Raw genomic sequence first — 19,452 nt, 5'->3', positions numbered from 1 at the left:
GTGGAATCCACCGCTATTGGCGATCATTGAAATGCCATCGCAATTAAATGTGTATTTTGAATGTAATGCTGAAACAATTTTTCGGCACTGTTTTTGCACTTGATCATCCACGATATTCAAAATAGCCGTTGCGGACCCGCCACTTCACCTGAAACTCTTGTTCCCCTTTCTTCAGAGATTTTAACTGTAAGGCGAAAAAAAAATAGAGGTGAATGAAGTGTGTGAATTGTTATGGAATTTCTATGACAATAATAACACTAATAGGATGAAAGGAGAGTGGTAGAAAAGATGGTAGCATGATATTGAGGCTAAAAGAGTTGAAAATTAAATAATGTCGAGAGAGGAAGATAAAAAAAATCAATTTATAAATTATTCCTCTAGTTCTTCATCTCCTCAAAACTTCTCACACAATAAAATTATACATTCCATGTGGCAATTTAGTGCGGTATTATTGTTTGGGATAGATGAGGTGGGGACGTAGAGGGTTCAGTTAAAAAAGAAAACTAATTTAATTTTAATATAATGACTGTGACCACGCATTAGTGTTCGATCTGAAATTGCTTCAATTTCGATAATAGCGGCCAAAAACATTCCTTTTTTCTGGCTGAACCACCAAATGCTCAATGAGAGTTTTGTACGGAAAAATAATACTTTCAACAATTTACTCCAAAATTGAAACAACTCTTCGTGAACAAGGCACAAAAAGTCAGCTTCCTCGATCTCTTCTTCTGGGCTTTCATCGAGTCATTACACCACAAATAGAAAATCGATCTTTTTTCTCACTGTTTTATAAGCACTTGAGATAATTTCGCTGGAGAATTCACCAATTGATGATTTAAAAGATTTTCTTGTCCCCGGGAAGCCCTGCTTAGCTTGAGGTCCTAGGAAGCAGTAGGGGAAAGTGCAGTACTTTCGGACGTTAGAAGCTTTGGATATCTCATTTATTCATATATTCCTTAATGAATCTGACCCATGGCAATATATATTTTAATAGCTAGTCCATATTATAAATTTCCCGAAAAGAACAATACCCCACTTTTCCTTAAACGGAAGAATTCGACATAGAGGAAAATGGGGTAATTCGGAATCATTTCTAATTCGAAATTTTGAGATTTCTTCTGTGTTTAAGAGGGACAAAAAACAATGATCTTGATTGTAAGAGCCAAATTAGACTTAGGCTGATCCTTAGAAATATACGCATAGCCTGTAAAATTTGACAGTAAATAAAATTAACCCATTTGGGATTAGAGGTCTTTTGCATCAATTTTGCTTACCAACTTTTGCTGCCAGACTTCTTATTTACAAGGATCAGCCTGAGTCTATTAAGGGCCTAATAATTGCATTTCTTAGTGGCCTTTTTTATCGCTTTGTCCATTTGATACAGTGAAGAAATCACAAATATGAATGAAAAATTATTTCGAATTTTCCTATTTCACCCTATCTTGTATATTTTATTCCTCTACGATGTTAGATGGATGACTATCCCGTCCCTTTTTGTCAAGTATCGAATATGCAGGAAAAATTACCTAAAGGTGGGACATGATTATACTCTGGATTTGGATTAAGCCACAGTTTCAAAACCTTTAGGGAAATAATCTATTATATATTTTAAGAAAACAATTAAATTAGTTTCAGGTTGCAATATTTAGAAATTTGAAACATTTTCGGAAACAGCCTAAACCTCTAGTCTGAAGACTGTTTTAGATCATTATTCAGGATCATTGTAGGATCTTTTTCAATTCTTTGACAACGATTTCAAAATTGTTCAAAATTTCAAATTTCAAAAGTACTGGACTAGTTTGTCTTATGTCTCTTGTTGACATACTAAACGCAAGGGCCTTGATGGATCTAAGGATTAGCCGAGAGACGGCTTTGCGTAATTATATTAGAAATAATGCTTAAACTACATTTCCATTATTTTCCACTACACGCAGAGAAGTGATTTTGAGAAAGCGGTGTTGAATTTGGGGTTGAATTTGGTGTTGGTGTTGCTTGAACACCAAACGTAGTACCATTCACACCAAATTAACACCTAGTTTTGAATCGATGGTGTTGTGTGAAATACTTTGGGAGTGTTGAAGGAACACCGCCACAGAAATGTCTAGAGTGATGCAACAGTAACACCATCAATTCTCTATAATGGTGTTGTCGCAACGCCAAGCGGTGTTCTTCACTATCCTTCGTGCGTTTTCTTCCCTCCCCGCTGCGTCAGTGTCAAATTGGCTAGTGAAGAGTGCGGGAGTTTTGTTACGCGATTTTCTGTGCTTTTCAAGTATTAATTGTGTTAATTAGTGCATTTTCGGAAAGTATTTTTTTTTACCGATAATTTAGATTTAGACAATTTTTCGGTGGCAGAAGTGTTTGCTTTTTTTCAATGGGGTTTTCCAGCGGAAACTTCACAGAGATTTCTTGGTGAGTTTACCCTTTGATTAATAATCTATATCAGGATTACCCCTCAGTATGACTCAAAAATCCCATTTTTTTATTTAAAATTGTGTAAATGCATGTTGACTGATATTTCTTTTAATAAATTTCAAGTCAAACTGGGCGAATGACGAACTTAAAGGCAGAAGTCTAAAAAGGCAAATTCGGAAGATGTCTCAGGAAATGTTCAAGCTTCATTATGACCGAAATTGAAAAAGCACGAGATTTCTATCATTATCATCATCATTTTCAACCGATTGGGCTCGTAGAAATATTGACCAAGGTAAGTAATTTATATTTTGAAACCGAAATTATAGCTATACCAATTTTTTTTCAATGTCTATACGGCACACCTTTTACATCATGAAAATTTCGTGAAATCAAAATTTACATCCCTTTATCTCTCTCAAGAGCTTTGCATAATGTCTATTCTAGTCTTTCGCCCTCTTCATTTCTTTTGAACAGCACACCGAATTTAAATTAGTTCAGTCCAATTTTGAGGATTTATACAAGTCTTGTGAGAGAGAAAGGGACACGAATTTTGATTTCTTGAAATTTACTGAGCTAAAAAGTGTGCCTTAGGCATGATGATTTATATTGAGAAATATAAATACTTCGCACACATTTATATGTAGTAAATTTAGCTTTCCAAACTTAAAGATAAAATTTTGTATACATACTTAAACTTATCATAAGGAGGGTGCCTGTATTAGAAGACTATGATTTTATGCGTCCTCCTGGATATAACACTTTAAGCAAAGAGACATTCGCGCAGGACTCAATGTCGAGAGTTCAAATATTTCCCAAAGTTGGGACGTTTTTCCACCCATTTATACAGGGGCCTATCGACAATTCATTTTTCCATACGCTTTTGCATAAAGGCACTGAAGATTATTGGCAAGGTTTTTCCTAAAGAGAATTGAGTTATCAGTCTGACATATTTCAAATTCGTACATAAAAATCTATCTAGAAATACACATTTCATAATGTTCGCCGAAATAATACAAGAACTACGAACAAATTTGTTTAAGTCGCGGTGCAATATCTGCTAAAATTTTACAAGGAAAACTGAAAAATATCTTCACTTTTTATTACGCTTGATGGGCCCCCGCATTTATACCTAGACCAAAAATTTAAGAACCGTGCATGATTTTATTATTGTTTAATTCTATTTTTATTTAGATAAAGTGTAGTTAAGATATTTTAATAAGAAAATTTCCGTGTTTCATTTAGAAAACTGATTTTATATAATTTTCATTTTCAAACATAAAATTAAATGCTTATTTCTAAAAAGTTCACTATGATTTTTATATGTATTTCAGATGAGGAAAATGCTTTAATTGATGGCCTAAGGAAATTTCCAGCCGTGAGAACAAATGGAAAAGAGGTGGAAAAAATTTGTTTCCTTCAATAAATTGGGAAAAGATTTCTCAATATATAATTTCCCATTGGAAAATTCCGAAAAGGAATAAAATCCCACCAATCCAGGTAAATTATTAAAAAAAAAACATTTTTTTATGTGTTAGAATCTTTTTTCAAAAAATTGTAATTAAAAAAAATAATCTTATATTTTATGTCAATTGTGTACTAAAAATTCTTTTATTAAAAATATTTATTACAGAAATAAAATTCGTGTTTCATTTATTCTATTCCGTACGGCTATAGATTTGGATATAAAAGCTTTTAAAAAATTCGTTATATTCAAAAAAAAGTGGTGGAAAATTCACACTTTTATTGGTGTAAAGGGAACACCTATATTTTATTGAGATGGTGTGATATAAAATCCACAATGGTGTTCCAACAACGCTAAATTTGGTGTTAATAATTGGTGTGAAATTGGTGTAACCAGAAACCCAATGCCGGTGTTGGTTGCTATTTGGTACCAATTGGTGTATTCTGAACACCGAATTGGGGTTAGTTGATTTTGGGGTTGAGGTTGGTGTGTCCGACAACACCAATTGGGGTTGTCATTCCACTAAAATTTCTCTGTGTGAAGTATAAGTCGTTAGTGTGTCTAGGGCATAAGGGTGCTATGTACAGAAACCTGCTTAAATATTTATTTATAGATAAGTTCCTTCATTAAAATAGGAGTAAAATCATAATTTTGAATTAACAAAGTATTTCCATGTCCCGAGCTTAACATTTTACAAATAGTCTCAAATATAATTATTATAATTTCGAAAAACTATTCAATTGTGTAAATAACAGATACCGCTTACGAACAAAGTTTCTATCGCTTTTTCCGAAAAGTCAAGATTGACAAGCCGACAGCAGCCACAATCAAGTATTGATTGTAAATAAAAATGCTATATCTTAAATTTAATCATTAATATATATAACAAAATATACATATTAAACAAGTTTAAAAAAAAATTGGTAAACTTAAAATAAACATAATATAAAACTGTTTTAAATTTTTACTTACGTATTTTAGAAAGCCATTTATGTACCCTTATGCCGAAAATAGACACAGGCTGATCCTCGAAATACTCAGCTAGAAAACTTTTGCTGTATAAGATCAGCCTAAACTGTCATACATTAAGGATTTAAGATCAAAGATTAGCATTTTCAGAGTATGTTTCTATTAGATGTGCACACTTCTGTTGCTGTAAAACTTCAAGGCATTTTCATACAGATAGCAGCACTCTTACCGTCCCAATGCTCCAATCTTTATGCATTTTAAGATTTTGCGGCATTGCGTACCATTATGCACTAGACACATTTACAACTTAAGCCGAGAGATGGCTTAACGTAATTGTAATCAAAATAATGATCAGATTACATTTAAATCAGTTCCAAACCAATCCGTCTCTTACTTAGCTTAAGCTGAGAAACGGCTTAATTAATGGGAAACTGATAGGAATTTAGTCAGATCATTATTTTAGTTATAATTACGATTTAAGCTGTCTCTCTGCTTTAATCGTAAGTATGTCTAAGGCATTACTCTCTCTCTCTCTCTCTTCTTTTTATGTTTTGGCTGTCATACGGCATTACTCTCTGTGTTTTTTTCCACCTAATTGACATTTAGAAAAGCACCCAAAAACACCCAAAGTGAAGTTTTATATTTTTCCCACTGGCGCTGATGTCGCCTAATCCTCGTAATTTTACTAGACCTCACGAATTTAGAAGATCAGCCTAATCCTCCACATTTTGGGCTGATCCCTGAATGTATTGACACCAATCCTCATTTTTCGAACTGATCCCTAAGCCGATCCCTGTGTCTATTTTGGGCTTTAGAAGTTCAGCCTGATCCCCAAAATTTTGGGCTGATCCATGAGTGTATTGACACCAATCTTCATTTTTCGAGCTGATCAAGGCGAATCCTGTGTATATTTTGGGCTTTTGAGAAATGCTTCTATTTCGTCACTTGGATAAGGAATTGTCGTTATTTATTCGGTCGGTAAATCAGCAATTCTCGTAACTCAAAAAGGGAGTATCAAGTTTAAACGAGTTGCTGATATATATCACGTGTAAGATATGACTTTTGCGGATCCAAGCGACGATTTGTGTCGCTCATTTCAGCTTAGAATATTTACAATCTCTTAAAATTTTCAACCCTCAACACATTCATTAAAACTTATTAGATTATACTATTAAACTGATTTTTGTAATCAATGGCAGGGATTTTGCAACATGAGGCAAACTATTTTAAAAATCTAATCAAATGTTATGTCACGAGCTAATAATTCTTATCACGCTTGTTTTACTTTTGCATAAATCTTCCTGAATTGTTTGAGATTTTGATTTGTTGAATTTTTGATTTGGTGAATTTCAATGAGACCACTTGACCAAGATAAGATCTCTACGGATGTCTGTGACAAATTCTGAGGCCAATTGGATTCTTTGAACTAGTAAGTTAGACAAATGGTTGATACATTTGAGGCTCAGTGTGTGTGTCCAAAAGGAGACAGTGACTAGGAAGGGGCCTAAGAGACAGAATAGCCTTCGGAAGTGACTGATGTTGTGTATGCAAAGCATGTACCTGACGACGGTTTCCGCTTCTTCGCCTCATGGTACGCGAGTTGACAGTGAAATTGAGTCAGAGCAGTGTATCAGAAAGATTGACTGTGTTTGGATTATTAGATGACGATTCGATGGACATCCAGAGGCTATGAATGCTGAATATTTGATGATTTTCGGGGTGTCTGCAAGTTCAACCAACCCAATGTCGCGCTTCCAATGATGATTTGTCGGCTCAACTCCAACCCGATACCATTATTTATTTCTTCAGGGCTTACTCTAAGGCATACGTGTGTTGATATTATTCACCGGCATCGTGTCTCGATTTTAAATTCATTCGATTCATTTTTATAATCGTTCTTTTGGCGTCTTCGCAATTGGATTAAAAATTCATTGAGTAATTGTAAAATTGTATTTAATAATCTATTTATTGAATTCTTAAGGTAATTAATGTGAAAAATACTTGATCAATTAAAATTATTTTACAGTCCTAACTGTTCCAAAAGACAGATCTTGCTCTGAGTTTGATGTATCTTTTATGAATTAGAATTTTCCAAGGACATTTCCCGTAGAGAGCGTGAGATTCTTAGAGGAAGAATTTTGTGAGAATACAGAATTTTACTAAAGAAATCTCCAGACTCGGAGATTCCTGCAATTAGTTAAAGGAACAATCAATCATAAGTGAAATATATTGAAGAATTTCAATGTTCCCAGAGAGACTATGGGAAGTACCAAAGGTGGTTTGAGTGTTTTTGAAGTAATTTCCTGTGGTAATTGATTAAAATTTCGGATGTTATTAACAAGATCTCCAGCCGTGTTCTCACTAGCCCAGACCTTACCAAGCTACCCCTTGGATCTCTTGGTGTTTGGATCTCATAGAGTGAGAAATGTCCGTGAAATTGAAATCACCACCTCACTTACGATCTTCAGCTTTTTCAACTTTTCGAAAATTGTATTGAGTTCACAAAACATCCAAGAGAACAGCCCTTTTTTTGTTGTACTTGTTGGACCTCTCCTACCCGAGCAATTTAAATCCATATGAACGCGTATAAGATCAATTTGCTGGGTAATTGCTGTTGGCTACCTCTATTTAAGCATTTCCACGTTATAACAAAATATTATTTACTTATAAGAATTTCACGGTTTAAAGCCATAATGACCACACCTTGTGCTCCTCTATTACACACTTCTTTCTCGTCGGTGATCTCCCTATGGATTTTATTGTATGTTCAAAAATATAAAACCTATGATGTGAAAACTGTTATGAATTTTACTGTCTTCTGTAATTGAATTTGAATTTTCAGAGTTCTTTGACACGATGTGTGAAAAAGATGGTGTGAGGTGATTTCTTCAGGAGATTTTCTTGTTCATGATGAAGAAAGAGATTTATTTTTAACCGCTCATATACTCAAGAAAATTATTGTAAATTTTGCAGACTGTTAGTTTGAATATGCAATTGTTATTTTTAAGTTTTTTTTTGTCATTTAATACTCCATCTGTCTCTAAGAAAGTCATACGTTTAGGAGACAATTTAATTTGGAGAGGAATCATTTAAGGTAAATAATTAATGCTTCAGAAATCATTTCTTAATCCCAATAATTTTCCGAGAGTTCAAATGTAAAAAGTAAAAATTTTGTCAGATATATTCGTTCAAGTAATTCAATGTTTGTGTGATAGCGGCCACCGCCGTATTATTGTGGTTACCGATCTCCAGAGTAACACGATGGAAAACTCTTTCTCAGGTTGTATGAGCTATTTGCATCATAAGATAAATTTAAGATTACATATAATAAAAATCGTTTCGAATCAAAAAGGTTCGTAACAGCTTTGTAAAATGTGTACCTCCGGGCAGTTAAAAGAATCCCTCGTTGAAATCAAAGAAAAAACGTAACCGTTCGTAAAGAGCTAAGACTCAAGGAGTTGCTTCTTCGAGTTGAGTGATCACAACTTCGATGGTGGGATCGTTTTCAGCGCATGAAAAGCTATGCGAGCACTTGTATAGCTTCCTATTTTTACCTCGGGGCAGACCTAGGACAAGGTGGCTGGATCAAATTTAGGATCTTGCATGGGAGCGCCTTGGGATCGACCACGAATATCTTCCTTAAGTGGTTGAGGATCATCAGGCATGAACTGCTAACCTGAGTGTCCTAATCCCCCGATCCTAAAAAATGTTTGAAACTTTTGAAAAGCTCAGAGGTATTTGCTAAAATTAGGTAATGTCCTTTAAGCAAATTTATCGGTTTCTTTTATAAAGAAGTGAAGAAGTTGAAAGGTGGTATAGGTCTCGAGGTCTGTCAGTTAACTCTGGCAAAACCGCACTAACCATTTTTATGAGTAAAACAAAACTGTAAGGATTCAGAGCACTCAATTTGAACAGGAATTTCGACAGGGAAGCCCTATTGATACTTTTGTCAAAATCCTGAAATTTATTTAAAGTATCTAATAAAATGTAAATAAGATAACGTTTTTTCCTTAATCTACGTTTTCTGGTAGATATAGGTGTTTAAATTTCGTATTGCAAATGGTATAAAGTAGGGTGTTAATAAGTCCTCACACGACTTTTTAAAGTGTCAATAGGTGTTCCTTTCACCCGACACACAGTTTAGTCGACCATTGAAGAAGGTCCACATTCCACATCCAGGGCCGAAAGCTCTGGGAAAGACTGAAGAAATGTTTTTCTTTGTGAGGTGACTTCAAATCCACTGGACACCACCGGAGAGTCCACTATCAAGACTTGGGGTATTTCGCCGAAAATCGTATTGTGGATGTACAAAGCCACCGTTAGTTCTCACCGTTTTACTCTTAACAGGGGTCAATTGAATTGGGGATACATAATGGGCCTGAAAGGATGTCTGACTGCAGCGGTTTCTGCAAGGAACCGCCCCCACTGTAATCTAATCTAGCAGTATAGACAATAAAATATCAGTAAGGAAAACCACGATCTTCTTACTCAATGGAGGCCATGGGTGAGTTCACTCCAAAGGGGATAGTCGGTCCACCAGGGGGAATTTATTACAAGGGTAGGGGATTCCTTACCCATATTCTACTAAAACTACATAAAGACAGCAATGGCCTAAAGCTGAATAATACGTGTATTACACCGGTTTCAGACCTAAAGCGGTCTTCAGACTAAAATTTTAGCCGAGTTCCCGAAGGTCTCAAAAATCTAAATAAAAACCAATTTTATTATTTGATCAGAATCTAATGGACCATTTACTCTTATTATCCAACACTAAGTCAAAATTTTCCAAAAAATCTTGACTTACAAGAAATTAGAAAAAGATTAACTAAATTAACTAAAGATTCTGAAGCCATTATAGGGCTAGCCATATGGCTTTGCTTGTCTAATTCCTATCAATTAAGAATTTTTGTAAAATTTGGACTTAGAAATGGATTATTAAAGGTAAATCATCTATTAAATGTAGGACAATCATCTTTTAGATAGACCCTTAAAAAACTAAAAAAAAATCTATTAGATTCTTGAGAAAAAATTTAACTGGTTGCTATTTAGGTTTTTAAGATCTTCGGAAACTGGGCTAAACCTCTAATCTGAAGACGCTGTTATACGGGTTTCAGGCCTAAGGCTTAGCAATGTTGCTTAACTTCTTTACTTTCTTATAAGCCAAGATTTTTTGAAAAAACATTGATTTAGAATTGGATAATAATAATAAATGGTCCATTAGATTCTGATCAACGAATGATATTGCTTCTTATTCATGATTTTAAGATCTCCAGAAACTAGACTAAACCTCTAATAAAAGCTAATCAAGTTTATCCCAGTTCCCGAAGGTCTTGAAATTCTAAATAACAAAATCGTCCTAAAAACCTTGGAGAGACTTGGGTGAAGGAGTACACAAATCGGTTCCTCAGGTGGCGTTCAACCGTAAAAATATGAGAAAGCTCGATTCATGACTCCCCGGGGAATGGGCAATGAGGCTCTACTCCGAGAAGCTGACAGTGTAGGGCACTGCAGCATGTTCCTATGTAAGTCAGTAGTATATATTGCTACTAAGTGATCAATTAAATTTCGAAAGAACCAATAAGATTCGTAACTATTTAGGATTTTGAGACTTTTGGAAACTGGGCTAAACCTCGAGTCTGAAGACTACCTAAGTTTGAAGCCCGTATAAGGTTATGCATTAAGTATTTATTGATGGCAGTGAGAATATTAAATGCGAATAATGTCCAACGCACAATAACTTTTGTTGAGTAAACATGTTTTTGACATTTCAATAAGAGTGAATGAAACATAAATCTAGTCATCTCGCTCATTCTCATGGGAAATTTTGAAAACATGATTACAAACAATAGTTATTGTGCGCTGGTTATAATATAAAAAATAGTAATAAATAAATAAAATATGAAGAAACTCTGATAGGCTCATTTGGAAATTTGAATAAAATAGTTAAAACAAGCCCTAAAATAGTTAAAATAACAATCCCAATATCTTTGGTTTTGGATTAAAAAATTATTTCATCCAGTATACAACAAAAAAACATATCGTTGGGACAATCTGGGTGTGAAGATGAGATGACCAAGAGCCAATAAACTAATTCTGTCTGATTGCTTTACGATGACACAGGTGACCTTTCCTTATGGCGCGAAATTTGGCACTCTCAAGAGCTCGCGCCCAAGAGACACATTCTTATAAATTTGTCTTGCTTTCTGGCCACATTTCTTTCACGTACACACGAAATTCTCCAGTCCTTATTTATTCACTTCATAATAATTGAGCAAATACCACATGCCTCACTGGGATAATTCATTTTTATCTCTGGTCTTTCTTGCCATGTTCCTCCATGGACAAAAAAGTACGATTAAATGAAGTGCACGACACGGTAAAAATGGGTATATGGAGATGAAGCAAAAAAAAATAAGAGCTTCCTTCTCGCATGATCAAGACATAAAACAAGAGATTTCATTCATAAAAGTTATATACCAAAAAGTGCTGAAATGTTGCCCTGAGTCTCGGATGGTTCTTTGTCTTGGTGGTTTGTCTTTGGGTACACTCATCACTCTCTTCCATTGAGGAATTTCACTTGTCAAGAAACTTTTCACCATGTCCACGGTTTTGGACATTCCTGGGCCCCACGCGATGTTGCACAGAAATCTGTAAATCAGCGGCAAATCCCTGTCAACAGAGACGTGAGAAGAAGCTGGTAGAATGGTGTGGGACTTCCGCATGTGAAAACTGATAAATCTCATGTCAATTGCCAATTTCGTCGAGCATCTTCTTGGCCATCCGGACATCGACCAAGTGAAATGAGGCACCAAAGAAAGCCACCAGTTGAGATAACAAGCGCCATTTATTCCATTAAACTCACGCAATGTTGCACAGCAGAGTTAACCAACTCTGGACAATATTTATGGAGCCCAAGGTTGGGTTGATATGCCATGAAATGCACCCAAGATGCTACAAACTCGTGGCTGCACTTTTTGCAGCATCTTCAAAGGGGTCCACTTGAATATTCCATTGACTTTAATGTTGCAATTGCAACCACATGCGATATTTGAAATTGTTGACATTGCTCTTTGAGCACCTGGAGATTATATTTTTGCAACTTACCAGATATATAATTTACAAACCATTTAAACCATTAAAATGGTTATTAAGATATCTTCAACGGAGATGCCTCAAAAGCTCCAGCAAATCTTATCAACACAGGGCTTTATTTAAAATTATTTCGATTGAAAAGGTAAAGATATAAAAAATAAACATTTTCATTCACTAAAACAACTATTTAAACGAGGTTAAAATTTAGGTATTTTATTATAGAAGAGTGGGGTAGTTGCACTCGCGCCTTACTTAAGAAATGAAGAATTGAAATTTTAAGACGAAAAATAATTAGCAATTATCTTTTATATTATTGTCAATACTCAAGAGAAATAAACGAGACATTGTTAGTTTGAATATAGTTGATATTCGTTTAGCAAATTAAGCTTAGAAAAAAATTCAGCTGTGTGAAACTGCCCCAAATATGGTCATTGTCATCATCATCATTTTCAACCGTTTATCCCTTTTGAGGTCGCGAGCTTAGGACATTTAGGTTACCAGCCCACGCCTGCCGATTCCCCGCCACTTCAGGAAGGTGTTCACGGTCAACCCCAAGGCGATCTCATGGTAGATCCTGCATTTGAATCAGCCAACTTGTCCTAGGTCTGCCTGAGATGAGGTTTCCTCACAATTTCTTGCATAGCTTTTCTGGGGAATCTTTCTTCATTCATGTGCTGAATATAAGCACAGCATCGACATTGTGTTCTATCAATAAGAAGAAGCAAGTCTTCGACTCTTAAGCGATCTTTATACCAGAGGTTTAGCCCAGTTCCCGAAAGTATCAGAATCCTAAATGGCAGCCTTTTTTTGTTTTTCAAAATCTAATGGATCATTTCTCCTTAATAATCCAAACCGAGTAAACATTTTTTAATAAATTTTGATTTATCAGATATTAGAAAAATTAAGCATTATGGCTGAGCCTTAGGTCTGAAGTCCCTAGTACCTCCTCACGAACGGCTACGTTCCTCACTCGATCTCTGCGAGTGATTCCCTTAACCGCCCGGAGGTACTTCATCGCGGTCACGATCTTACTCTTTCGGTCATGACCCATATCTCATGACACAGATTTGAAAACCGATAACGTAGCCGAACGATTAAAAAAAACGGTTTTCCTAACCCGCTTCTGCCAAACTCCCTCATTACTGCAGAAGTCTGGCCCTTCCGTGACAAGAATTCTACCATCACTTGTGAATAACACCCCGAGATACTTAAACTTCTTCACTGACATATATAGTTCATTGTACAGGTCGTCGGTAGATTACCATTACCTCAGATCAAGTCTGCGCTGAAGCTCTTCTTTGGAAGTTCCAAAAAGAGCCAAATCATCTGCAAAGAGGAGATGGCTCAGCCTGAAGTCCTCAATACGAATCACATTCTGCCCTCGACGGCGTTCCATAATCTTGTCCATGTATAGTATGAACAACAATGGTGATAGAACACACCCTTGGCGTAGTCCAACACCCACCTGAAAATCTTCCGACTTAGATCAATTTACACGAACACAGCTACTACAGTCTCTGTACAATGACTGGATGGTTCCACAATTTTGTCTGAACAGTTTGTGCCGATCTCGTGCTTGTTTGCCAATTTTTCAGAATTTCCGCGGAAAAATTAGTGTTTCCAGTACAGTATATTAAAATTTACCAGCTATCTGTATGAAATTTGTGATGTTACACGAGTTTAAAGGAACGCTATATTTCATAAAAGCGAATTGATATTTAAATCTACTGATTCATTGCTAAAATCGAGCCGATTTACCGATTTTTGCTGATAAAAAGCTCGATCTGTCGATTTTTGGCTCCAGAGCGGCACAATTTTGTCGATCGCCGCTCAAGGTTCACTCTGAGCTTTGGCCTTGGTGTTGAATTTCCAATCTCCTTCATGATTGTAAGAATGTTCCATCACTAGATTTTACAGTTCAACTTTATTCAATCAGAATAGGGAATGAACAAGTTATAGCTAGCAAGTAAACCGCGAGTGATAGATCGGCATTGACCAACTGACAAATCGGCGCCAATCAGACAGTCTGAATAGTTGATCGGCGCCGATTAGTATTCATAATCAACTGATGAGGTAGATTCGCCGATGAAGTGCATTCTAGGACCCTGATTAGGATTTTTAATGGAAATTTAATTGGGACACATTTATTTGGGACTCATTGAAGATTACTGCAAGACTGGCGAAAAGTAGGAGTGACCTTTTAGTTTAAAAGATCAGTCGTTACAATATGATTGGATTCTCTAGATCTAGATTATTTTTTAGTGTTTCGTGTTAATTTCAGCTTCCTAGACAATATTTAAATAATTTATTTGAGTATGAGTAGTGATATTGTAATATTCTTGGCGATATTTGTAAATACAAGCATGAAGGTTACCAGGAGAATATTATGTAGCAAATGATGCCTATAACAAATCCTTGTAATACTTCTTTGCAACTTCTAAAATGCAATGAAAAATCGTCAATCCTGTCACACATGTCAATCTTACCAAACCACATGGGCAGTAAAAGAATCCGACTTAAATTTTAGTAATTATTTAGACAGAATAAAGGGAACTACAATAACTTGATTCTAGACTGAAAATCTTATACTGTCTTATAAATTTGAAGTTTCCAACCTTTCCACCTGGGCAATTTTGTGAGAACGACAAACCTTATTTAATTGCCCTAATAAATTAATAATAATAATTTATTACAAATAATGATAGTGTGACAAATTTCATGAATTTCTGGTCTGCTGAATCATAGGGAACTTCATCTCTGTTTTGAACATGTTACAAATTTTTAAATAAAATTTCCTTCTTTTGTGACAAATATTCATCCTTATGCGTTCATTTTTCTTCAAAAAGAATATGCAAAATGTCTCAAACGATTTGCAATAAACTATCAGTGCTAAAACGCTGCATAACTGTCATCTTATTTATTGAGAAGCTTAAGGAGCAGTCCGATGATAGAGAGGATCATCAAGCAAAGTGATATGTTTACAGTGCAAAGCATAACAAATTTGTTATTGGCAGAAAGCGTCAAACTTTGCGGGAGATCGAGTCGATTGCACAAGATTGAGATCAATACTAAAGTCCCATGAGATCATGACAAGATCACTGACCCCTTAAGCCGATAGACCTGAGTACGAGTGTATCCAGAAGCCTAATCCGACTGCAGACAAATCATTTTAATAAACTTCACAAGTGCATTTTATTGCATTCTGTCGTCATTTTTCTTCCTGGAATTATGTGGGTGGGATTTTGTCCTCAAAGAAACTCAAAGAAAGCACCAAAAAGCTGTAAGCAATCAGTGAATTGGACTTTAATAGGTCTAAAGGCAAAGTTCCGAATGGAATCAACAAGAGAGAAAAAAAAAGCACGCAGTGTGGCTCTGGAAATAAAATATAAATTCATGTTGTGGATTTTTATGTTTACGATCATTTTCAATTTAACATGTCTTTGATTTTCATCATTATCGCACCATCGTCTCCGATCGGACCAGATGGATTTTTATATGCGATCACCGGAGAGACAATATTTGGAACATTTGGTTCGCGTTCGCATTTTAATGATGGTGGCATCCACTTAAAATTGACAACGACCACGATTTTTATGACATTTCCACCGGAGACACCATGAGGAGGAATAGATTAGTGACCACAGTAAACGATCCCCGAGACTGACTCACATGGCACAGTTGAGATAGAACGAGCACAAGAATTTAACCGAATTTTGATTTAGGATGCAACTGAATTTTCAATTGATCTCACAATCAATTGATGACGATCAATTGATTGAACTTATTGATCAATTGATTAATAATTTCAGTGTGTTCTTAATATTAAAATATTGTTATAATTTGTCGACAATTTATTATTCTTGAAAATAATCCTTAACGGGGAAATGAATCGTATTTAGCAGTTCATATTTTCTATAATATATTTTTTTGTATCATTCTTAAGGTCTATCACGAGATAAAAACTTATTGATATTCCAAGGCCTTTAGAATAAATCGAACTTCGTCCCAATTGCTTTAAAAATATGCCCTCTAAAGCTGTTTAACGTTTGACTTTCAAAAACTGTAACAAGAATAATTCAAGGGCATTTAAGGATAAAAGTTACACGACGAATATTAACTTTTTGGACGACTCTAAATGGACTTTCTTAGATAATTCAAAATTTTAATTCTTGGATAATTCTTGGCTTGGAAAAACTGTAACATGAATAACTCAAGGTCACTTAAGGATCGTAAGGATAAAAGTTACAGGACGAATATTAACTTTTTAGACGACTGGATAATTCGCACAATTGGAATTCTAGGATAATTCCAATTGGTTTAAAACTATTCTCTCTAAAGCTATTTATCCTTTAACTCTGAAAAACTGTTACAGGAATAATTCAAGGTCACTTAAGGACAAAAGTTACAGGACGAATATTAACTTTTAAGAAGACTCCAAGAGGACTTTCTTGGATAATTCGCAATTGGATTTCTTGGATAATTCCAATTGGTTTAAAACTATCCTCTATACAGCTTTTTAAACTTTGGCTTTGAAAAACTGTAACAGGAATAATTCAAGTTGACTTAAGGACAAAAGTTAAAGGACGAATATTAACTTTTTAGTCGACTCCAAGAGTTCTTTCTTGGATAATTCGCAATTGGATTTCTTGGATAATTCCAATTGGTTTAAAACTGTCTTCTCTAAAGCTGTTTGTCCTTTAACTTTGAAAAACTCTTACAGGAATAATTCAAGGTCATTTAAGGACAAAAGTTACATGATGAGTGTTAACCTTTTAAACGATTCCCCAAGGACTTCAAGCTACTATCTCTAACCGTTTAATCTTTCTAGGTTTGCGTTTGGCTAAATGTATAGACAGATGGCCATCACAGCATAATTTTTTGATAATTTGGTGATGTTTTAATCCCAAATTCAAATGTTATCGCCGGATAATCTGAAGCAATCTATTTGTGCCTTTTCCATTGGAATATTGCAATATCAGAAATCCAACAATTATAAGGCACACCACAGGTTCAAGATTAGCCATGGGTGAGGATTGGTTGGGTTTGAGGCAAAACATACACTTAAATCTCCATTTCATCGATATAAAATCAATTCACGAAATGAGGATGAAGAAGACCATCCAGAGAGCATAAAGTATCAACAGTCCAAATATCTGACTATAAATTTAGGGAATAAAATCAATGGACATGGCAGGTGATAAAATCACCCAAAAACTGCCATCTAAGGCATTTCTTTATCTTTATCCATCATTTTGGTTTCTCTATGGTGGAAATTTTGCCGTGTGAAAAACACCATAGTTCTTTGACGCAAAATGAAGAATAAATTATTCCATTGAGAACAAAATGCCCAGGTGATTGTGTTATTTATGGATGGTGAATCCACTGTGAGTTATCAAAGTGTCATTTGTATTTGATGTCTCCACCTTCCAACACCCACAAAATTAATGCACTTTTGATTAAAAGTGTTTGTACTAAGAGCTATGGAATCTCGGCACCATTCTCAAATCGCCATCACACGCGTGCACATCTCACCCGATAGCCAATTAATTAAATCCAACCATCCCATCTCTTGGAGAGCCGTTGTGTCCCAAAATAAAAGAATCAACCCAGCACACCAGCCTCTTAGACCATTCTCATTTTCCACAATCTACGCTTTGTGTCTCTTCGATTTCACTACTTTTGCCCCCTTCTTAATCCTAATCGATATTCTTAATTTACACGTAAGGTTACACGTAGAAAAAGATTTATCCAGATTTATCCAAGAACCTTTCCCTGCATTTTTTTCATTTTTGTTGGTATCCTTGACACATAATAGCTTCCTGCGCATTATCCAGGTACATTTTCGATTTTATCCAAGGACTTTTAAATTTTTATCCTAATTCCGCAGAAAATAAAAATTTATTCATATTCTTTCTTATATGATATATTCTTGTCACTAAAATTATCTAAATTCAACTAGTATCCTTGACACATAATAGCTGCTTTCACATTATCTAATATGAGATTTTATCCAAGAAATTTTAACTTTTATCCTAAAATCAAAAATCAGAAATAAACAGGTATTTATATTCTTTATTGTGTAACACATTCCAGTTATCATAGTTATCTAGTTATCTTGATTCAATTGGTATCCTAAAACAGAATAGCCACTTAAACATTATCCAAGCATATATCCGATTTTATCCAAGAACTTTTAACTTTTACCCTGATATCAGAAGAAATAAACAGATACTTATATTCTTTATTATGTAACACAATCCAATCATCATAGTTATCTAGTCATCTTGATTCAATTGATATCCTATACGCAGAATAGCTAATGGTTCATTATCCAGCCATATATCCGATTTTATCCAAGAACTTTTCACTTTTCTTCCTATACCAGAAGGAATAAACAGTTATTTCAATTCTTTTTTTATTAATGGGGGTCCGGAAATTGTCGGAAGTGGAAAATCACTCAAGGAAAATGCATCAACTTTTTCCAGAGCTTTCGGTTCAGGTTCTAAGCCTTCATCAGTGGTCAAGTTTTCAAGTTCTTTTCTGAGTTTCGTTCAATTTGGTCAGATTTAATTGGACTGGGCATATGTAGAGACTGGTGATATTTCCCTACTAATTTAATTGTTTTCACTACTCTAGGCAATAACAAATTTTATATTTTCCTTTCTCTTCTCGGGATTTTCGTAGTGTCTGGAAACTAGTCTTTGTTTGAACCCTTATGCGACATATTTCAGTCATCAAAGTTTTTTATTTCAATTGGTATCTTAAATGCATATTGTCTATCTGTACATTATTCAAGTAAATATCCGATTTTATTCGAAGATTTTTAATATTATCCCAATTTCAGAAAACATAAACTCTTGTTTAAATTCAGTCTTATCCTAAAACAGTCCAGTCCCAAAGGTCATTCAAAGTCAATTAAAATCTTGACCATTCGATAAGGCAAAACCCTTTATCCAAGTGATATTAAATAGGGAAAAAGAATGGTCTTTAAGAAAAGAAAAATGGTTTTAAGAATTTATCAAGAAATTTGATATTTTGCTTAAAATATTTTAATTATAATATGTGTTTTTCGATTATCTAGAGCTTGAGATATTTCAATCTTTTAGTACTTTAGGAAATCAGAGAATGGTATATGGATAAAATGTTTCAAAGCAAGTAGTATATCTAATAAATATAACAAATCAATATAAGCTATTTTTCCCCGAAGATTCCTTATCTGGTGCTTTGTTTATCATGATTATCCTATCCTAATTGATCTATTGAACAATATTTAGCATAAATTGTTCTATGTTCTCTTATCCCAGTAGAATTAATCTGCATATTTCACTGTATTTATCAGAATTAATTGAAATGATATAATATTATATTATCCATAAGGAGGTTTTTGATACTATTTGGATAAGATCAACTTGGATAAAATCAAACATGTTTTCAGTTCAAAGCACTTTAATAGTAGTATTTCACTTGATACGTCAAGATTACGAAAATTTAAAATTTAGAAAAAGAACTGCGAT

Source organism: Phlebotomus papatasi, chromosome 2, assembly GCF_024763615.1.
Source record: "Phlebotomus papatasi isolate M1 chromosome 2, Ppap_2.1, whole genome shotgun sequence".
Taxonomy (NCBI): Eukaryota; Metazoa; Arthropoda; class Insecta; order Diptera; family Psychodidae; genus Phlebotomus; species Phlebotomus papatasi.
This window is presented reverse-complemented; position numbering follows the sequence as displayed.